Source organism: Tympanuchus pallidicinctus, unplaced genomic scaffold, assembly GCF_026119805.1.
Source record: "Tympanuchus pallidicinctus isolate F22 unplaced genomic scaffold, pur_lepc_1.0 scaffold6, whole genome shotgun sequence".
Lineage (NCBI taxonomy): Eukaryota > Metazoa > Chordata > Aves > Galliformes > Phasianidae > Tympanuchus > Tympanuchus pallidicinctus.
This window is the reverse complement of record NW_026294780.1, coordinates 16,443,902-16,464,482: the sequence shown is the minus strand read 5'-3', so window position 1 is coordinate 16,464,482 and position 20,581 is coordinate 16,443,902. Positions and strand designations below refer to the sequence as shown.

Below are 20,581 nucleotides of genomic sequence, written 5' to 3'. Positions count from 1 at the left end.
TCAGCCAACCTTCTGCTTGATGGAGCTTCAATGCTGTATTGCATTATTTTGCCATTTTTGAAAATTACAGCTCACCACTCCAAAACCACCATCAGATGAGTACAAAATTTACTTCAACAAGTAGTGGAAATGCTAAGTCATGGCCTGAAACAGTGATTGAGCACCCAGTGGGAATCAGGACCTACCCAGAGGAGCACAGATGCAAGCAGTGTGCCTGACTATCAGGAAGGGGTGGAACCAGGATCCACCCCTTCCCAGACTTCATTTAAGGGTTGGCAGTGGAAGTGTAGGTGTTTTGTTGGAGGTGTCTGTATATCTGAGGTGTTTTAAAGGTAAGTGGCTTCTTTTCCTTATTTGTCTGCTGGTGGCTGCTGTGTGAGAGCAAAACCTCTTGCTGCTGCATAGGATTTTGCTGTCATTGCTGTATGCTCCATTGTGTTACAGTCCTATAGCTAACACTAAGCTTTAGTAGTCATCTTGAAGGAGAATGAAGCATGTGTTGAGAGGAGCTTTCCTGAGACACTGAATCTGTTGAAACCCTCTGAAAATATATCTCTATCTTCTTTTCTTGCAGTTGTAAGAAAAGGTGAGTGGGACATTTCTACTCAGGTACATCCTGAGGTGCAGAAATGAAATTGAGGACCTTGTTTATTTTGACACACCGGCAGTGGCTAGTAGGTCTGTGCTGTAGGCTTGAGACAAAGGGATTAGGGACTTTTGTTAGCCTTGATTGGAAAGAAGGGGAACTTCGTACTGTATAGGCAAAAAAATGTATGCCCGAAGGCTTTATTTCTAACTTAAATTGTCTAGATTTTTGTCTAGGAACTAGATGAAAAAATCTTTCTGTGGAGAGAAAGTTTCTGGCTCAGATTAAGCTTCATGAGGCAGTGATGCCTATACTACCTGTGAACAGTACATAATCCTTCTCATTGTATGTCATTATTTCTTTCTGTTCATGTTTCTGTTAAACTTCTGTGACTTGAGATGAAATTTTCTTGGCTTGCCCTCTGCCAGTCCAAGCAATTATTTGTGGAGAGATGCAAGACTTGTCTATTAACAAAGTTATAAGAAGTGTTAGGCTGTTTTTGTGGAGTCTTCATCACTTTCATGTAAATTTTCAGTGTATTTATGTCTCTGAGTGCATATTTGAAACTTGTCATCATAGATGACCTAAGGAAAGGAGAGTAAATTGCCCTATGAAAACTGCCCTGTGAAACTGTGGGTAGATTTGAACAAAACAGGAAGAAATTCAGTGTGGCTTCTTTTCTGTCGGAGGAATCAAAAATGGTGATTCAGCTGCTTTTTCAGATCTTGTTTAACTGATTTAAGACACTCTAAGGAGATTAGGAATCAGGAATTTGTTCAACAGGGACACTTACTTCTTTTGAGAATTTTTATTTTACATAAAAGGGAACTTTCAAGATATTTCCGTGTTCTTATCTGCTACAATTTTAAATTAATTTTCAATTTTTTGCTTTACCTACCTTTTTATATAGCTTTTCCCTTTAGTTATTTTTGTTTTAACTTTGGCCTCCCTTGTCATTTTCAAATGGAAGGATGCCACACTGTGGAACAAGAATGCGTTTTCTCTTGAAGCTATTCCACCTCCAATTATATATGAACATGTTTCTCTCTACATGAGCTTGTTTAATAGGTAAGTGTCTCAAAGTGCTAAGCAAGATTATTATTCTCAGCTACAAAGCACTTTTTCAATGTAATCACTGCCATTAGCTATGTGCTTCTGCCAGTGACAAACAGGAGTCTGCATGCTGTGCTCATAAAAATCTGTGCCAGCAGAGATGCTACTGCTGAAATGCACCACCCACCATTTCACTGTGATCACATCCACTGTTTGGTTTCAGTAACTTTTCACCAAGCATCAATGAATGTCAGTAGGTGCCATTTTTTTCCACATGGAGGAATTCAGTGACACACCTTTGCTTTATACCCACTTCTATGTCAGATGCTACTTTGTTAGGGTGACCCTCTGCTGCCATCTGTCACGTAGCAACAAATGTTAAAAAAAAAATACTGGTGGGAAGGTGCAACCTGTACTGCAATACCACCAGCATCTGCCTCTGCTGTGGGCCAATATTGTAACATAGGAGGCATTACTTTTGGAGCAGCCTTCATACCTAAATCTACTCTCTTCAGAGGCTCATTAAATCTCTCCTAGTTGCGGAAGTGAGGTTCATCAAGCCAGGAAGTAGTTGTGCCATTATGACTAAACTGAAATGAAGGCTCACAGTTGAAATTCTGTCTATTGAATATAAGATGTTTTAGCAAAGAGTTCACAAACACTTCAGAGTAAACAAATAATTCACATTTTCAGTTACATAAATTCACAATTAAAAACAAAAATGTGAGTATTTGATAAATCACAAAATGGGCTTTCTATTTAACTAGTAACTGTGAATTCCTCGTCTCCATGAGGAACTCTTGAGACTTATGTTTGTGTGTGTGTGGTTTTTTTTTTTGTTTTTTGGTGTTTTTTTTTTTTAGGTTCTTGGCTTCTGCATGTTTTATGAAACTTCATACGAATTACTCAAATAGCTAATTTTTAGACTTTTGTTATTCCTTCCTACTCCTGTGAGGAGTCTTCCAAAATGCTGCTTGGAATATTTAAATCACACTGCCATTCTGTACATTATCTCCCTTCTCAGTACTTCACAGGTAGCATTGATCTCCCTCTGTCTTTTGGCCAGAGGTGCATGTTTATACTCTAGATGCTTCAGTGCTGACATTTTTTCAAAACCTGCCTGTAGCAATGTTTGCTCAGCTCTGTCTGCAAGAGGAGGAAAGTCTCTGTCATCTGCTGTGGATTTACACTCTGTTATGTGTACATTTGCTAGCTGTTTCTATTTGTTGTACTTCTATTCTGGGCTTTCATCCAGTACCTTTTATTAACATCACTTCTTGGCTGTCTTTCCCATTCCACATTCTATTTTTTAATTCATTTTTGTTTTTAACTTGTTTCCACGCTTCTCCTTTTTCTTCCTTGTCATCTCCTGCAGTCTTTGCCTTTCTTCATGAAGCTGTTTTCTTCATTACGTCCCTTAACAAGGGCACTGCATCTAAGTAATGGTGCTCCACAGAACCCTTCAGAGAAGTTTCTTTCTGGATGTTCTAGGATGTTCCTTCGCAAAATACTTTGCTATGGAGTGTGGCACAGTTGGAGAGAAAGATCAGTCCAATAAGAACACTTCTGACCCTCACCAGTCAACCTCCATCTGCTGTTAAGTTCTCTCTCCATTTCCTTGCACGCTAATAGTTGAGTTACCAGAAAATAAGACACTTGAAACCCAGTAAACTGGAAGACATTAGTGCATAGGCCTGGAAGCATACATGTTCTTTACGTACTGATGGTTGTCTAATCTCTGCTTGACACACTCTTCATAAAGATGGCTTTCTGCAGAGGCAGCCACCATGGAGACTGTTCTCCACAGGAACGCTCTTTGTGGCCTCGCTGGCTCTGGGCCCTTTCTGAGGGTAGGAAGGCATCTCTAGTGCTGAGTTGTGGTAGGTACAGCCTGATGCCCTAACACCAGCATTACAGAGACCATTGGTGCCAGTTCACAATTACTGTGAGCTCAGGGACTAATCGCTGCCTGGGTGACGGATTCCTACCCATGTATGAATGCAAGCAGCTATGTGTGCTTCAGGCTGGCAGGAGCTGTGCTGTGCGCTTGTCAGGCCTGAACATTTTTGAGCACTAGGTGATTTTTTTCAGACTTCAGTCCTTGTTTGATCTTTCAATTGGCAGCTCAGTTGAGTTGGTAAAACAGTTGAGCATGGTAAAAGAGAGTTGGTTGGTTTTTTTTTTTTTTTTTTCCCAGCAGTTTTGTTCTTTTTGCTGCTGAATTCTCACTGTTCTTGGTCTAAAAGGTCATGGGTGACATGAGGCACAGCAGAAGCAAAAGCTATGCCACCCTGGCTGTTACGTATCTTATGTTCAGAGCCAATGAGAACCTGTACAGTAAATGGAGTTTTGACCAAAATCCTCCTCCTTTCTTCTAAAAGCAATTTGACTTTTGATTAAGCAGAGAAATTGTAGTCGGAGAGCTCCTGAATGTCCGAAGTTAAGGAGCAGCTGGGGAAGGTATCTAAATAGGATGAAGATTTTTCATGGGAAGCAAATAACAATTTTGTCTGCCTTTCATCCAGATAATACTCCAAAACTGTCTTTTCAAATGGTAAAGGTAAAACAAGTCAGTGTGTCAAGAGACAGTTATGGAGCATATAAAAGTGGTGAAGTGTGTGCACAAAATTCATTTAACAACCATTAGCAATTGAAACAGGAAGAAATTGAGCTGGTAACCAAACCATGTCACTGAATTGTACCTGAGAATTGTGGAGGTAAATGTGTTCCTTCAGTACCAGATAGGGGACTGAGAGAGCAGTGGCTAGATTAAGTCACAGTATGTCAAAGATCTGATATCTGACAATCAGTAGGAGAACATGGGCATGGTGCCAAATTTCTTCATATTTTTGTTTCTTTTTAGGGCCAGCAGAAAAAAAAACCCAGTTAATATGCATTTGGACTTTAAAAAAATAAAAAAATAAGAAGAATAAGAAGAGGGAATTGACATGATGGGGACAGAGTAAATTTTGGCTGTGTAGAATAAATATTGCCAGCACATTAGTAATTTTCTGTGCTACTGCTTTACTCTGGAGATTTCTGGGGATGAACAGAATCATCAGTTGAAAACAATGTGAAAACGAACAAAATAGAACAGGAATCTCGACTTCATATTCTTGATTTCTTTTGCAGCAATTTCTCAGCTGCCTATTAGCCCTCTGTATCATGCCAGTGAAGTGCCTTCATGCTTATTCAGGTGAAATATTTACTTTTCTGCAAAATCTAAATTGCTTGGTATGTTCATGTTCTAACAATACAAACTACGTTCCCTCCATGATCCCTTTGCTTATCCAGTAAATGAATGTATGTCATTCAGATGTCATTCAAAAGCCCACCTGAGCTTCAGAAACATGAACATGAGAGGGGAAACATGGAAAAAATGCACTGAGGTTTTGATTTGGGTGAGATGGTCCTGGTGTTTAAGGAGTATGACTGGATGTGTTGAACTTGAGGGAACACATTTCTCAGCAAGCGCCTGTCTTTCCACAAAGCATTAGCACCCTATGTCCATCTTGGGTAATGTGGTGGAGATAAGCATTATATTCTTTATTACTAGAATGGGATAATTCCTCTTCCATGGGCTAGCAAGCTGTCAGGGAGGACAGCAGCAGGAATGCCCTATGAGGCATTCTGCCCCAGGACTGTACTGCTCATCTGCACTTCTAATGGAGCACAGCATTTAAATAGTTTGGAACCTCTCTTTTTCCATTTTGTCTTCCTCCCCAGGACAGAAATGGTCAGCAGGCACTTGAGCAGGAAGTCCCCCTGGTTTAATTGTCTAGCAGTTACTGGTGAGACATTTTCAGTGGAGGGAACTTGACTCTGCAGTTCTCTTCCAAGGAAGCCTAGAATGGATTCACTGACCTGTGTGGCATAGTGAGGCTTTTACCTGGAAGAAGAAATGGGTGGGTTGATTTTTGTTTTGGAATTACACAGAAAAGAGAATTATTGTGCAGTGATGGTTTGGTGAACTTGTGCACCCACTCTGTTGTGTACATATTATATGTATATAGGTACATATGTGCAACAAAATGAATGGTTGACTGGCAACACAAGCTACTTGTTATCTCACCATATCACCATTGCACCGTGCAGTTTTCAATGGGTGGTCAATATACTGCTCCATGATATTTTTTTTCTTTTTACCTCTCCCACTACTATCTGCTGAGATTCACCCTCTCAAAAAGAGAGCAAAAATAAAAACAATTGAATGTCTTATCCCTGATAACTTTTTCATTAGTTTGTCATTTGAACAATGTTTTTTTGTTCAGTGCAATTGTTGCCAATGTCCATTATTTCCATAATGTCACTGGCCACTATTTCCCCATATTTGAACAAAACTTTCTAAATTCCATTGGCATGTTCACAGACTCCACGTGTCAGAAGAGTGTCTGAAAAGCTATTCCTGCTTTCCATCTTCACATTTTTAATCACCTCTTCTAACCTAGAGAAGAGTCATTCAATGTAACTTACTCTACGATGGATAGACTACACAAATCTGCTAGTGTTCTTTTCTGCTATGGATCATTATTGAATTAGACGTGCAAGCAAAAGACACTGAATGTTATGCAGTGTCAGAATTTATAACCCATCATTCCTAGTGCTAGTCATCCTAGCCCTGCCACTGAAGGTATGGAGGAAAACACCACCTGCACGCCTGCTCCATTCCTATCCATCCATTCTTAGTGCAACCCATCATTCTAGTGCTTGATCGCCGAGGATCGCTGATTCAGAGCTGCTCCAGCCTGACCGCGAGGTACAGCGGGTTTCGGTCGCTTCCCTCGCTCAGGGATCCCCGAGAGAACAGAGCAGGCAGGCAGCTCTCGGCCGGGCAGCTCTCGCCAGAGCGGCCGACGCGGCGGGGGCGTTGCCAGGGCAACGGCTGTGCACCCACCCCTCTTGCCTAGAAATAGCCTCGGTGAACAAGGTGTGAGAAACACCGGGGCTGTGATTTATCGAGGAGAAACAGTAAGCCACTCCTACACGGGACTGCCCCTCAAGGACGGCTGTTATCGCCCTCGGCTGAGTGATAAGCGCGGGGGCTCCTGTTAAGGACCCGGCAACTAGGCGTGGGTAGAGCCAGCGGTGCCGGCAGCAGGGCGGGGCTGATAAGGCGCACCTCATGAAGGCTGTTTAGTAGTGTTCATACCTGCTGGTCTGCGATGGCTGCACCCCGGAGGAAGGCTAATGCCACAGAAATTATGGAGACCCAGAAGGCAGTCCCATGCTCAGGCAGAAAAACGGCTGCAGCCAAGAAGAACGTGGAGAGCCAGAAGGAGGTCTTGTGCCTGCTTGAAAGGATAGCCGGTGCAAAGACGAGTGTGGAGACTCAGACTGAGGCCCCAACACGAGATGCTAGTACACAGCTCACTGGCTGTCACGAGTGCCGGAGCCTGGCCTTTGAAGTGCCAGACGATGGTGGTGGTAGTTGTATCAGATGTGACCAACTACAGGACTTACTCAGCCTGGTGGTCGACCTAAAGGAGGAGGTAGAGAGGCTGAGGACCATAAAGGAGTGCGAGAAGGAGATTGACTGGTGGTGCCAGTCCCTATCGGCTCCAAGATCTGGGAGCGTAGCTGAGGCACCGCGTGGAGCATCTCACCCCCCGCAGCCTCATAAAAAGGCGAGAGAGGGGAAACGGCAGGCCGGCGGTGTTGCAGTGAGCCTCCTGTCCTCTCCTCCACCTTTAAGCAATTTGAGAAAGGGGGAGGCGTGGAAACAGGTACCGGTTCGACAAAGCAGGCGTCCCCCATCCCGACCATCCTCATCCCCACAGGTGCCTCTGCCTAATAGGTTTGAGGCCCTGGAACCTGAGGGAGAGGAGCGTGGGGATGTGGAGGGAGGTCAACCCATGAGGTTGCCTCGGGTACAGCGGTTGACCCCACGCCTCAAGACTGCTTCCACCCGGAAGGACAGAAAGGTGGTGGTTGTGGGAGACTCCTGCTGAGAGGAACCGAAGGCCCTATATGTCTCCCTGACATATGTGCTGTAGCGACCAGGGGGAATGGTTTCAAGCTACGGCAGGGGAGATTCAGGCTGGACATCAGGAAGTATTACTTTTCAGAAAGGGTGGTCAGACACTGGAATGGACTGCCCAGGGAGGTGGTGGAATCACCGACCCCGGGGGTGTTCAAGGAAAGACTGGATGTTGTGTTGAGGGACATGGTTTAGTAGGAGCTATTGGGAATAGGTGAACGGTTGGACTGGGTGATCTTTTAGGTCTTTTCCAACCTTGGTGATTCTATGATTCTGTGATTCTGTGATTACTGGTGTTAAGGTTGGAGGCAGCCTGGGTTGTAGCGACCACGTCCTGGTTGAGTTCGTGGTCTCGAGGGAAGTGGGCCTTGCAAAAAGTGGTGTCAGGACCCTGAACTTTGCAAGAGCGAGCTTTAAGCTGTTCCACGGACTGCTGGCTGAGATTCCCTGGGATACTGTCTTAAAAAACAAAGACGTTGAGGAGAGCTGGCTATTCTTCAAGGATGCCTTCCTGAGAGCACAAGAACTCTCCATCCCTCTGAATAAAAAAGCAGGTAGAGGAGGTAGGAAGCCGGTGTGGCTCAGTAAGGACCTGCTGGGCATGCTGAGGGCAAAGAAAGGTGTATACAGGCTCTGGAAACTAGGGCGTATCACCTGGCAAGAATACAGGGGTGCCGTCTGGGCTTGCAGAAGTGCGATCAGGAAAGCCAAGGCTCAGGCGGAACTGAACTTGGTGAGGGTTGTGAAAAACAATAGGAAGAAGTTCTACAGGTACATTGGCCACAAGAGATGTGCCAAAGCCAGTGTGCCTCCTTTGGTAAATGTAAAAGGAGAACTCGCTTCAACGGACAATGAGAAGGCTGAGGTACTGAACGAGTTCTTTGCCTCAGTCTTCACTGGTGGACAAGATTCCAGAACTTCTCACGTTCCTGAGCCCTGCATCCCTGAACCCCTAGGTGGAGACTGGGGTGACAAATCCCCCCCCCGCTGTAAGGACAGAGCAGGTCTGAGACCGCCTCGTAAGACTGAATGTGTACAAATCTATGGGGCCAGATGGCGTGCATCCCAGGGTTCTGAAGGAGCTGGCTGAGGTGGTTGCTGAGCCACTCTCCATCATATTTGAAAAGTTGTGGCTGTCAGGTGAGGTCCTGGGTGACTGGAGGAAGGGTCACATCACTCCCACTTACAAGAAAGAGATCAAGGAGGACCCCGGGAACTACAGGCCGGTGAGTCTCACCTCTGTGCCTGGGAAGATCATGGAACAGATCATACTGGATGACATGCTCGACCACATGAGGGATGGTCGTGTCATCCGTGACAGTCAGCATGGCTTCATCAGAGGAAGGTCGTGCTTGACCAATCTGGTGGCCTTCTATGATGGAGTGACGGCATCGGTGGATAAGGGAAAGGCGACTGATGTCATTTACCTGGACTTGAGCAAGGCCTTTGACATGGTCCCCCACCACATCCTTATCTCCAAATTGGAGGGATGTGGATTTGATGGGTGGACCACTCGATGGATAAAAAAAACTGGTAGAGAGGCCGCAGACAGAGGGTGGTCTTCAATGGCTCTGTGTCCAGGTGGAGGCTGGTAATGAGCGGCGTCTGCCAGGGGTCTGTCTTGGGACCGGTGCTCTTTAACATCTTCATCAATGACGGAATCGAGTGCACCCTCAGCAAGTTGACACCAAGCTGAGCGGTGCGGTCGACACGGTAGAAGGAAAGGATGCCATTCAGAGGGACCTCAACAGGCTAGAAAGGTGGGCCCAGATGAACCTGATGAGGTTCAACACGGCAAAGTGCAAAGTTCTGCACTTGGGCCGGAGGAATCCCAGGCATCCATACAGGCTGGATGGAGTGGTCCTTGACAGCAGCCCTGTGGAGAAGGACCTAGGGGTCCTGATAGATGAAAAACTTAATATGAGCCAGCAGTGTGCTCTTGCGGCTCGGAAAGCAAATGGTATTCTGGGCTCCATCAAAAGAGGGGTGGCCAGCAGGGACAGGGAGGTGATTGTCCTCCTCTACTCTGCTCTTGTGAGGCCCCATCTGGAGTACTGTGTGCAGGTCTGGAGCCCCCAGTACAGGAAAGGCAGAGAGCTGTTGGAGAGGGTCCAGAGGAGAGTCACTAGGATGATCAGGGGACTGGAGCACCTCCCCTATGAGGACAGGCTGAGTGAGCTGCGCTTGTTCAGCCTGGAGAAAAGAAGGCTGCAGGGTGACCTCATTGCAGCCTTTCAGTAGCTAAAGGGAGCCTTCAGAGGGGAGGGGAATCAACTCTTTGAAAGGGTGATAACTGCAGGACAAGGGGAAATGATTTTAATTTGAGGGAGGGAAGATTTAGGTTGGATGTCAGGGGGAAGTTCTTTACCCAGAGAGTGGTGAGGTGCTGGAACAGGCTGCCCAGAGAGGCTGTGGATGCCCCGTCCTTGGAGGTGTTCAAGGCCAGGTTGGATGGGGCCCTGGGCAGCCAGGTTCAGCATTTAATGTGGTGGTTGGTGGCCCTACATGTGGCAGAGGGGTTGGAGATTCATGATCCTAGTACTGAGATGATTAAGAACTGGAAAGTAATGAAGAATATGCCAAGCATGCAAAACTTGAAACAGAAAATTAAACTTCCTCTTCTATCCCCTACAAAATGAAAAGTCAGTGTGGAATATGGGGAATTTTTTTGTCTGTTCTATTATGTTTTGGGAGTAGGGAGGTGTTTATTTTCAACACTGTTATCTGAACTTTCATTTAAATTATTACAGTCAGCTTTCATAAAGAGTACTCATGTTTTAAGAACTCCTCAGCTGCAGCTGATCTGGATGACCTTGAAGTGTTTCCAGGCTCCTGTGCTGGGATATAAGCTCTGGCTATGTTATTACCTCATGATGGAGTGAGATATAGGTGCCCATTGTAAAACTGTTCCTTCGTATTGGGGTTAAACAAGAGCTGCACTGAATTCTGAGAAGTGTCCTTTGTGAACAAGAGATGTACTGCCAGGATGCAATGTTATCGATGCAAACACTGCAGAGGTGCATCTTCTTACTGCTTTATTCATGACCTGCTCACTTGTGTCTAAACCCAGTAACTTAAAGTAGTTTGGGAGGTGAGTTTATGAAAGAATTAGGAAGAGAGAGAACATGTTGAAGTGATTTTGTTAATGCTTTTGGTTTAGTAGGTATCTACTGTCACGACAGCAGTGTTCCTTCCCGTTTTCAAAACTGCTCTTTTTGCCACAGCACAAAGATGTACATGAAAGTGTTTGGAGAACCTAGGGAGCAAAAGGGATGGCATGTGCAAATCAAAGTGCCCCAAATTGCTGGTGTACTTAAATATGTATGCTGGGAGCAATCCTTTGTCCTTTCACATTGCAACTCCAACTTGACAGATCCCCAAGAGCCCCTTTTCTAAAGGAAGGGATGAAGGCTACAGTGTTTTGGTTCTGCACCCCAACTGCTCCAGGATTTAACCTCCATTCGTGTGCCTGTTGTTGAAGGAATTTGCATTCATGGGTGATTAAAGGATGGTTTGTCCTTCAGGTTTTGTAGGTCATTTCATTATTAGAAGCCTGCAATATTTTTACTAGATTACTTCCTTTTCTCAAAAAAGGAAGAAAAAAAAAAAAAAAAATCGATCTTTTAATCCAGGACCTTATAAGAGTCATTGGTGAACTCGGAGTTTTAATGGAGTTGTTTATTATAGTTCAAATAATGTCTAGCAACAGCTTCCTGGAGCAGTAACAATGGAAGGGTATTTTATAGCTTTGAGCACAATAGCATCCTATGGAAAAAAAATCATTATCTCAAACTCTCTATCTCAAGCTTAGAGCACATTAGAGAGACATCTTTATATCTTTAATTCAATACTTAGTAAGAACAGAAAATACACACCTAATAAAGCAGAGAGAAGTCTTTGTCTAAATTAGTCCATCTGCAGGACTTGTTACCTTTCTGAATATGAATGCTTGGAGTTTGAAAGCATGCAACCACTCCCAGGAGGAGGAATTGTTTTAACTTTTGTTCTGGAAGCTGTGTTTACTCTTTGGTGGCAGGGGAGCCAGTCTTGAGTCGCACGCAGCTCGGTGTGCTCTTGAGGAACAGGCTCCCTTGTCTTGTCTGCAGGACTTTGGCAGGAGCCCATCAGACACCTGTGCTCCCCAACCTGGCCTGCCAGAAGTGCCTGCTACAGATGTCGGAGCTCTTTTGTTGACTTCCTATTAGTCGCCACTTAATGGATGTGAGCCGAACACAGCTTTGCCTAAGCACTTATCAATAGACAGCAAACATTCTTCTTTCAGTGGGCAAAGGGTCAAACTGTTTTGCCTTGCTATAAAGCTGTGCCAGATAATTGCTGGTGATTAGCAATTTTAATTACCAGGTGCTAGGGGTCGTTGCTTGTGGAGCTTTTTTTTGCTGTTGTTGTAATTGGGCAGGCTGTTAATAGGTATGGCTCATTGTATGTATGCTGTATATTATACAGATACATCGTGCATCCTTTTTAAAGCAAGTGAAATAAAGTCAGTAACATAACCTGCTTGTTTGAATCTGATTAGCTGCATAGTGCTCCAACAGGTTTTTCGATAAAAACTTGTCTGATAAAGGAATCTTTAATACAACTCACTAAAGCAGCTTTTAATCCTCTTGTAAACACTTGTATGTACTATTGTTACTGAAGAGAGGCAATGATTTTAAAATCTTTTCCTGCTACGTTGGTCGTGTTGGAACTAAGCTTGTCAAACATGTTCTACCTCATTGGTTTTGCATGCAGACTTTTAGGGGGGTTTCATAGAATCACAAAACCAACAGCACAATTAGCAGTGAACTAATCTCTTCCCATATTCAGCAGTGAAATGGGTTCAAAATAAAACTGACACAAAAGACTCCTCTCTGATCTTCCTCGCAGCAGTGAGAGAGTAAGCAGCTATAATACTTTGGTTTCTTTTTTCTTTCCTTATTACTTTACATCCCATCATTTACTTCCTTTTTTCCCCTCCTTTTTACTTTTTTTTACCTCACAAGCTCTGTAGACATACTGAAGGTCCTTGAAAGCTGGATGTGCTGTTTACTAATCTACTTGGGCTAGTAGATTAGGTATGCTCTTTGAGAAAATACAAAGGATGAATATCTGCAGTATGGTGTCCAAGCTTTGTTTTTATTTGTTCTGCAGTAGTACCTACTGTCCCACCTCACAGCGTCATTTATTCCCAGTAGCCAGACTGTCATTCATGAGCTGCATCCTGGCCAACAGGGTCAGTTGGGCAAACCCTCCCCAACATCTTTCCTGGGGTGTAAGAAGAGAGATTTATGTAAACAGGGTGGTAGAAAATGTGTAGATTCTAGTCTATTATTTTTTCAATAACAAAGACAAACAAGCCCACTCATTACTTTAAAGAGCCAAGTGAATCTCAGAAGAGCCACTGCTTTCTACAGAGATGACAATTGCTTGCAGGCAAGCAACAAAGCATGGTTTGGGCCGGTGCAGCTGGTTTCTCTCACACAGCACCAACCAGTCCTGATGGTGGTCACAGTCACAGCTCCTTTTGTCATTTCTTTATCCCAGCCTAGAAACCTGGCAGCTTCCTTAAAGGTGTGGTTTGTGCCGCCAGGAGCTAGTAATACCTTGAAAGTGTTACCAGTTCCTGGCTGTAGATGTAGACTGCAAAACCCCAGTGCCAGGCCTGACACAACTCTAGAGGAAGCTGCAAATGACTAATATCTCTGAGAAGGGGGCAGCTTGGGGCAGAATTTGATTTCCTGGAATCATTCTGAGCTGTGAGAGATGTTGGCACATTGTGGCAGCTGTTTTTAACAGGGAGTAAAAATTTTGGTTGCAGGACTAATGCACAGTCTTGACAGGTCAACTGGTTTTCACAAGCAACCGTTGCTTCCAGTGTCTGAAATGTGATCTTCATTATAGAAAAAAAAATCTTACTTGAGATGTGCCTAAGTTTACTTTGTTTTTCTCTATGTTTTCACCTGGAAACAGGTTATTTTATTTGTTGCACTATATATTTTCTTACCTACAACGGCAGGCCAAAGTAATATGTTCTTAACATAGAGTGCTGTTGATACTCTTTTATTTTGATTCCAATATGGACGCATTCCTTTTTCAGGCTCTCAGTAATTTTTATTTCAAAAAGATGCAGAAACCTACAGAAAACAGTTCACTAACCAGATTTTTCCCTAATTTTGCTATCACGAAACTCCAGTATATTCGGAAGAGCAAAGAGGAATATGCATGCATATAAATTCTACTCGTCCCAATGCATTTGTAATTATTGCAGCCTGCTGAAAAAGTCCCAGTTTTCACACTCAGGTAAAAGTAAATATTAAGTAACATTATTTTTACCAATATATAATGATCAATTGGAATCTGCATAAAAAAATAACAGTGGTTTGCTTTCTCTCCCCATCCATGTAGCAACATGTAGCCACACATAGCTGAGACAAGTTGAGCTGCATTCATAACGCAGTTCCAAAGCAGAGTGAATTACGGGTAGAGTTTTAGCCTTAACTTTGAATTGCCTTGCTTTTGTGGATTGAGGTTAGACCTCTATAACAGTATTTGAACATAGTCTCTGGTACTTTGTTGATATTAGTTACCTGCTGTGACACACTGCACATGGCAGTTTCATTTCTGTACTCTGTAAAATACAGGTATTACACACCTGAATTATAATCTTGCTGTGATAATATGCCTCTATTGATTCAACAAAACAAGTTGTCTATTCTGTCTTCACTCAACCATCACTGTGAAGGAAAGACTGACAATCAGAAAGGTAAATATTTTGGACTTCACATCTCGTGGCACGACAAAAAAATGTGTAAGTGCAATAATTCTGAAATAAGACCTCGCAGACAATGCCATTCCATTTGAACCAGTGAGATGAACTGCATACAGAAAGTGCTTAGCATAAGCAATATTAAAATGTTGTATATATTTAAAAAAGTATAAAGTGAAATTTTTAGTGAGGTACTGAATTATAAATACAGCATGTTTGGCTACTCCCAAAGAGGCCAGGCGTGCATCACATTGTGCTGCTATAAACCCCAGGGTATTTAGGTTTCTTTCCAGGGTTGCCAGATGCTGGGTACAGGGACCAAGCAGGAGCAAGCTGGGGAGGCATTTTGATTTGGTCCTGGGACTTCCTCAAGGACCATTGCTGAGTCTATATAACCTTGGGAAATATTTTCTATTCCCATCTTCCAGCTCTCTGTGCCCAGTCTGTCTCTGTCACTAACCTTTCACTGTGCGGAGTCTTTGGGGCACACCAGTTAGGATACCAGATACCCTTCCAATGTTTTACTGACTCTTTTAGTAACAAGTGTTATAAAAATTACGTGAAAACTTGAGGTAGTCCAGGAAAAGTAGCACAATAAAGGCATTTATAACAAAGCAATGAATCAATAGCTGTTGATCTTTGAATACAAGACGAAGGTGATGCTTAGGTGCTGTGAATACTAAGAGGACTTAACACTCCTTCAGAAATGAGAAGGCATGATTATGAAACTATGGGAGATGGAGTGCTGAGACCTACTTTGCCTTTATAAGTGTCTGCTGAAGTACAAACGTTTATGGTTCACAAGCTCTTTCCTTACAGCTGTTTGTATCCAGTGCTTACAGACAGAGAGAGAAGGCTGGATCGTTAGTGCTCCTCTGTGTACTTAGGTGAGTTCTAGCAATCTAGCAGCAAGTCTGGCACTGGGCAAGCCTCAAGGACAGGACAGAGGAATTCTCACCTCTGTTATTCCATAAGTATGAAAGCTGCTCTGAAAATAATGTCTCCTATTTTATTATTTTGGCCCATGACATCAGAGGTGGATGCTGGTGGCATGCCTGTAGAAGTTGAACTTTCCCACCAATTTCCCATTACATGTTGCTGTGTGAGAGATGGCTGCAGAGGGGCAGTGTGATACGATGGTGCCTGACATGGAAGTGTGTGTGAAGCAAAGGTGTGTCATTGAATTCCTCCATGTGGAAAAATTGAGCCATCACCATCCATTGACCTTCATCCACACTTGCTGAATGTGTATGGAGACCAACAGTGGGTGTGAGCTCAGTGAGGTGGTGGATAGTACATTTCAACAGTGGCAAGACAAGGCAGTAAAAGACAAGCCATGTTCCCAGCTGACAGTGTTTCCAGCAGATTTTTATGAGTGAAGCATGCAGGTTCTTGGTGATCACTGGCAAAAATGCATAGCTAATAGTGGTGCTGTGTTGAAAATAGTGCTTTGTAGCTGACAATTTGCTGTCTAAAACAGTATTTTGTGCTCTTTTTATCTGTAGCAGTTTCCATGGAAATAAATAGAAGGCATTACTTTCGGAGCGACCTATGTACTGTGGAAAGGTAACTTGTGGCAGGATAGTGTCTGCTAAGAGGACATGCCCTATGAGTTCTGTTACACCATCTCAGACAGGTAACTCCACTTAAACATGTTCATATGTGTTTCCATGACCACAGATCTTCCTGACAGGCAAATTTTTAACTGAAGTGCTCATGAGGTAAAAGTGGGGGAAAATCATATGTACCAGCAATGGAGGTGCTTATACGAGTGATTCAACCTTAATCCCTGACCTGGGGGGCCTGTCCCAGGAAGACAAGTTGGTACTTCTGCAAATGGTTAACACGATCTGAATCTTGGAAGTGTACCAGAAGAGTAAGTGTTGTAGCCTATGCATGCCAAAGGAAGCTAAAAGCATCTAAACACAGTCATGTGGTGATGTGTTGAGGAGATCAGAACGTGCTGACCTCCCAGGATGCCTTCTCTCCCATTCCCTGTGTTGAAGGAAATGATCGGGACACCGGCAGCTGGAGACTTGGGAAAATGATGACTGACTGGGTCCACAGCAGGAGAAAATCACAATGAAATGAATTAATATATGAATAGGATTTTCAGGGAAAAAGACGGAAGGCCGGTGATACGCAGACATAAAAGTAGTGTGATTAAAGATATGAGTGTAGTAGAAGCCTGTGAGAAAGGAAAAAAAAGAAGGCACGAAATGGAATAACTGCAACATTAAATTTTGATTGCTGTTCCACAAATAATGTCTAGACAGATGGGTTTTTTTTGCTGAAATGGTATGAGTAGCATGGAAGTTTGCATAGTAAGATAATACACCAATGACTTTTGAAGCCTCTTGTGTGTGTGCATGATGTAGGGACAAAAAAGTGGCATGGAATGAGTTAACTTAAAATACATCAATCACATTCATCAAGGAAATAGTGACAATCATCTAAACTGAGCCTACTTGTTGCCTTACCTCTTGTCTTTCTTTTTTTCATTGCCCTCAGTCTTCTTTTCTGGCCATTGCAGTCTTTTCAGTGACTCTTTTCCAAGACCCCTTGTCAATACTCATGTCCCTCTAGACTCTTTCCAGTGAGCAAATGACATCATGAAAACCAGTGCCTGTAACTAGACCCTACACTTGCCAGCATCAGAGAAAGCAGAGGGATTACTTCATGTGTCTTACAGATGTCCCGATCCTGTTTACACACTCCTGCATGTTGGTTGGTGTTTTCTTTTTACTGCCGCGTGATGTCTTTGGCTGACATTCAGCTTGTGATGACTCCAGATCCTGCGAAGCTACTAAGCAGTTAGTCATTTCCCATTCTGTATTCATGCAGCTGAAACGAAGAAATGAATGTAGAACTTTGCATCCAAATTTTGTCAGAGCATTCCTGTTTCTCAAAGCTTATTCAGCCTTCACCTCCTGTCCTCCAAAGTGCTTCCAGCTCCCCCTGGCCTGGAGTCAGCTGTAAATTTACAGAGTACACTCTATTCCATCATCCAAGTTGATAATGCAAATATTGAATAGCGTCAGTCACCAGACAGACTCCTGGGAAACCCCTCTCAATGCACCCTTTTAATGCGATGGTGAACCATTGATAACTAACTTCTTAGCACAGCTTTCTGGCCAGTTTTGCATCCACCCTATGGCTGCTCTTTTGTTATTGTTCTGCAGTTAGGGCTGTTTCTGTAAGCACCTGCTCTTTTGTCAAAAAGTGTTTGTGTTTTCCCTCCTGTATTTTCATGCTGGTAACCCTGGGGAACAGGGCCAGACAGGCAATGAGCACACAGCATCTGAGAAGTTCCTCTGAGCCCTCAGACAGCAATTAGCATGGGATGAAAAGTTGGGGTGCCCACGGGCAATTTCTCTTTTCATTCTGTCATTTCTATTCAGCGTTCTGAAGAAATGCTCTATATGCTTATGCATTTTTTTCATATAATGCTCTCGTGTCCCTCAGAGTAAAGAGAATATTTGATGGTGAGCTAATGTTAAACACAAATGGTTTTTTTAAGCTTCAGTACTAGGAGACTATTCCCCTAACATTGATATTTTAATACTATGTATAATATCAAAAAAGAATGTAAATAAAAGATTTGTGAACCCTGATACCAAAATAAAATTTGGTCTGCCAGCCTCAAACAATCGTTTTGAGGTTTGTTTGGTAAGGTAGGGAATTAAAGCTTTGGAAATGAGAAGAATTCTTTCAACTGGAAAAACAATCTTTTAAAATGCCAACATTTTTCTTACTCAACACTTTTTTCTTTTCTTTTCTTTTTTTCTTTTTTTTAACAAAGTAGATGGTGTTTCCCAGAGATACTCAAGAAGCTTTGAAAGTTTGGATATAATTCAGCGATCATGGACAGTATCAACAGACGGACTTGTTATAACCTTGCAGAGCAAGGTTATGATGGTGAATCAAAATCTCTAACATATTCAGAGGTGCACTTACCAGAGAGTTGGATCAAAGCATTTTGATTCCTCATCTTTCAGAAGAAGAGTGGACACAAGGTGATGGGAGTCATTCTTAGACACGCCTCAGGAGTCCTTCGCAATTTGCCTGTGAGAACACAGCCTGTTCTGGGCCCAACCTTGAGAGGGTAAGTGTTTGTGAAATGGGTGGATATCTAGAAGTACCTTGTATCTTGCCATTACAACGTTTTAGGTGTCAAAGGCAAGGATAGATAAATGTGAATAGGCTTTGAAAAACACTATTTCAGATGCAGTGCCCTACTGAATGAATAATCCACTCAATAATTTTGGAAGATATTTTGTCAACAGCTTGGAGTGGGTTCAACACTGATTTAACAGAGGATAGAGGTTAGCAAATGCCAACTATCTTTAAGTGGGGACATGAAAATTAGTATAATTAATCTTTTTTTTTTTTAAATATAAATCACCTGGTTAAAGCAAGAGAATTGGAGGGTAATTTTCCAAGATTGAAAGCTAAGCTAAGTGAAAATTAGGAGAGCAACCATACGAATTTTGAATTGTGAAGAATATTTTGGTAGCAGCAGAACATACCATGAGGCTAACGTGAGTCCTGGCTGCAGTCTGAGCAGAGTGCAGGACTGACACACTTATTTTCGCTTCACAGAAGCTGCTCGTCTATCAGTGTGGCAGAAGTGGCAAAACTGCCACCTGCAAACGTTGCTCCAAACCCAGTGCAACAGAGCAAACCTTCACGTGTGCTGTGAGCACCGGTCAGGTGCACCTGCTGGTTAAACTGGTTGTGCTCTGACACTTCCTGCAATTTACTACAGGTTTTCCTGTTTTCCTTCTGCAATGATTTGGCATTTCAAAAATGAGAAATACAGAGGCTTGCACAAAATCAGCAGTTGTAAATTACCACCAAACAAAATAGTAAAACTACTTCCAGCCTTCCTAATTTCCAATCAATGAACAAATGATGTTATTGGCTGAATAAGGGATAGAAGATTGTCAGGCTTTTTAATTCAACCATTCTTCTGGTCTGACTCAGCTGTCAGAGCTGACTTGAAGGGAACCGTTGAGACAACACATAATCTGAGTTGTTGGAGGGCAAGGAAATCTATAGAATGAAAGCAATGATTATGACTTCCCAGGAACATTGATATGCTAAATCTGTGAGCGAGAAAGATATCTTGGATGAGCTTTAAATAAAATCAAGATTTTTATAAAAAATTAGCTTTTGAGGCCTATGAGAAAAGCTTGGATTCAAAATGCTGGCAGCTTGGATACCCCTCACCTTCATGAATTGTCTTGTGCAGTTTTTGGTTGCTAAGGATGTTATCGCAAACAGACGGAATTTCAACTGCAGCTGGGAGCAGGCAGCCTGCTATTTTTGGTGGGGTGCAGAGTAGCCTTTCCTCTCATCTTTTCACGATGTCTTTGGAACAAGGTATCAGCTTCTGAAACTGGCAAAGTGGTGCTTTTTGGGACAGAACATCATGTTTGTCAGATGGGGGACTTCAGAATACCATCGTGGAAAATGAATTATTTGCCAGACCTATATCAGTAATCTGAGTACAGTGTGTTTTCCCCAGTCCAGATTTTGCTAGGCTGTGTCCACATATGAGACATAGAAGCTCAAAAAGGCATTTGGGTTAGCATTAGTCTGCATAATAGGCTATTATCAGCAATGGAGCTGGGTCAACCCAATGTTCAGTAGAAGCCACAGGCAGGAGAAAACTCCCAATAAACATTATGACATGGGTTACATTAGATATCATGGTACCACAATTATGCATCAAACCAAGATAACTGCAATGTAGACATATCTTTAGTGGGAATTTGCTAGGGAGGAATGTTCTCAAACAATTTCTTTTGAAAATAAAAGAAGTGATGACTCCTAAACAGTTGTTTATAGAGATACAGTTGTGTCTGTGAGATTCAGTCTCACATGGCGCCTTTGAAAGCCTTCCACACAGCCTCACTGCCACTTAAAAGGAGTAGGCTTATTCTGTCAGTAGATGTTAAGAGGTCTTGTTAAAGCACTTCCCAGTATTTATTCCACTTCTCTTGCTCCAGTGTTTTCTAGTCAGGCAGATGCTTCTCTCTATATATAAATTTAGACCTAGCAAGAGAATGAAAGAAATTCCTCTCCTTGCTTCAGTGCTGGCAATAGGGATTCAAAGATTTTAAATAAATCTGTCTTTCCTCTTTTAACACCCCTCTAATCCCTCCGTGGTGACTCCTTCCATTTCCAAAGACCT

At 43.0% G+C, this 20,581-nt stretch overlaps 1 long non-coding RNA gene across 3 annotated transcripts in view; it reads left to right on the top strand.

Annotated features, from left to right (window-relative positions):
* Positions 1 to 200: 200 nt before the first annotated feature.
* LOC128071607 (uncharacterized) overlaps positions 201 to 20,581 on the top strand; it is a 40,327-nt gene continuing 19,946 nt past the window's right edge. For all 3 annotated transcript variants that reach the window (XR_008201901.1, XR_008201900.1, XR_008201899.1), the window contains exons 1-2: positions 201 to 332; positions 1,557 to 1,654. This is a non-coding gene — a long non-coding RNA (uncharacterized LOC128071607). The remainder of the gene's footprint in view (positions 333 to 1,556; positions 1,655 to 20,581) is intronic.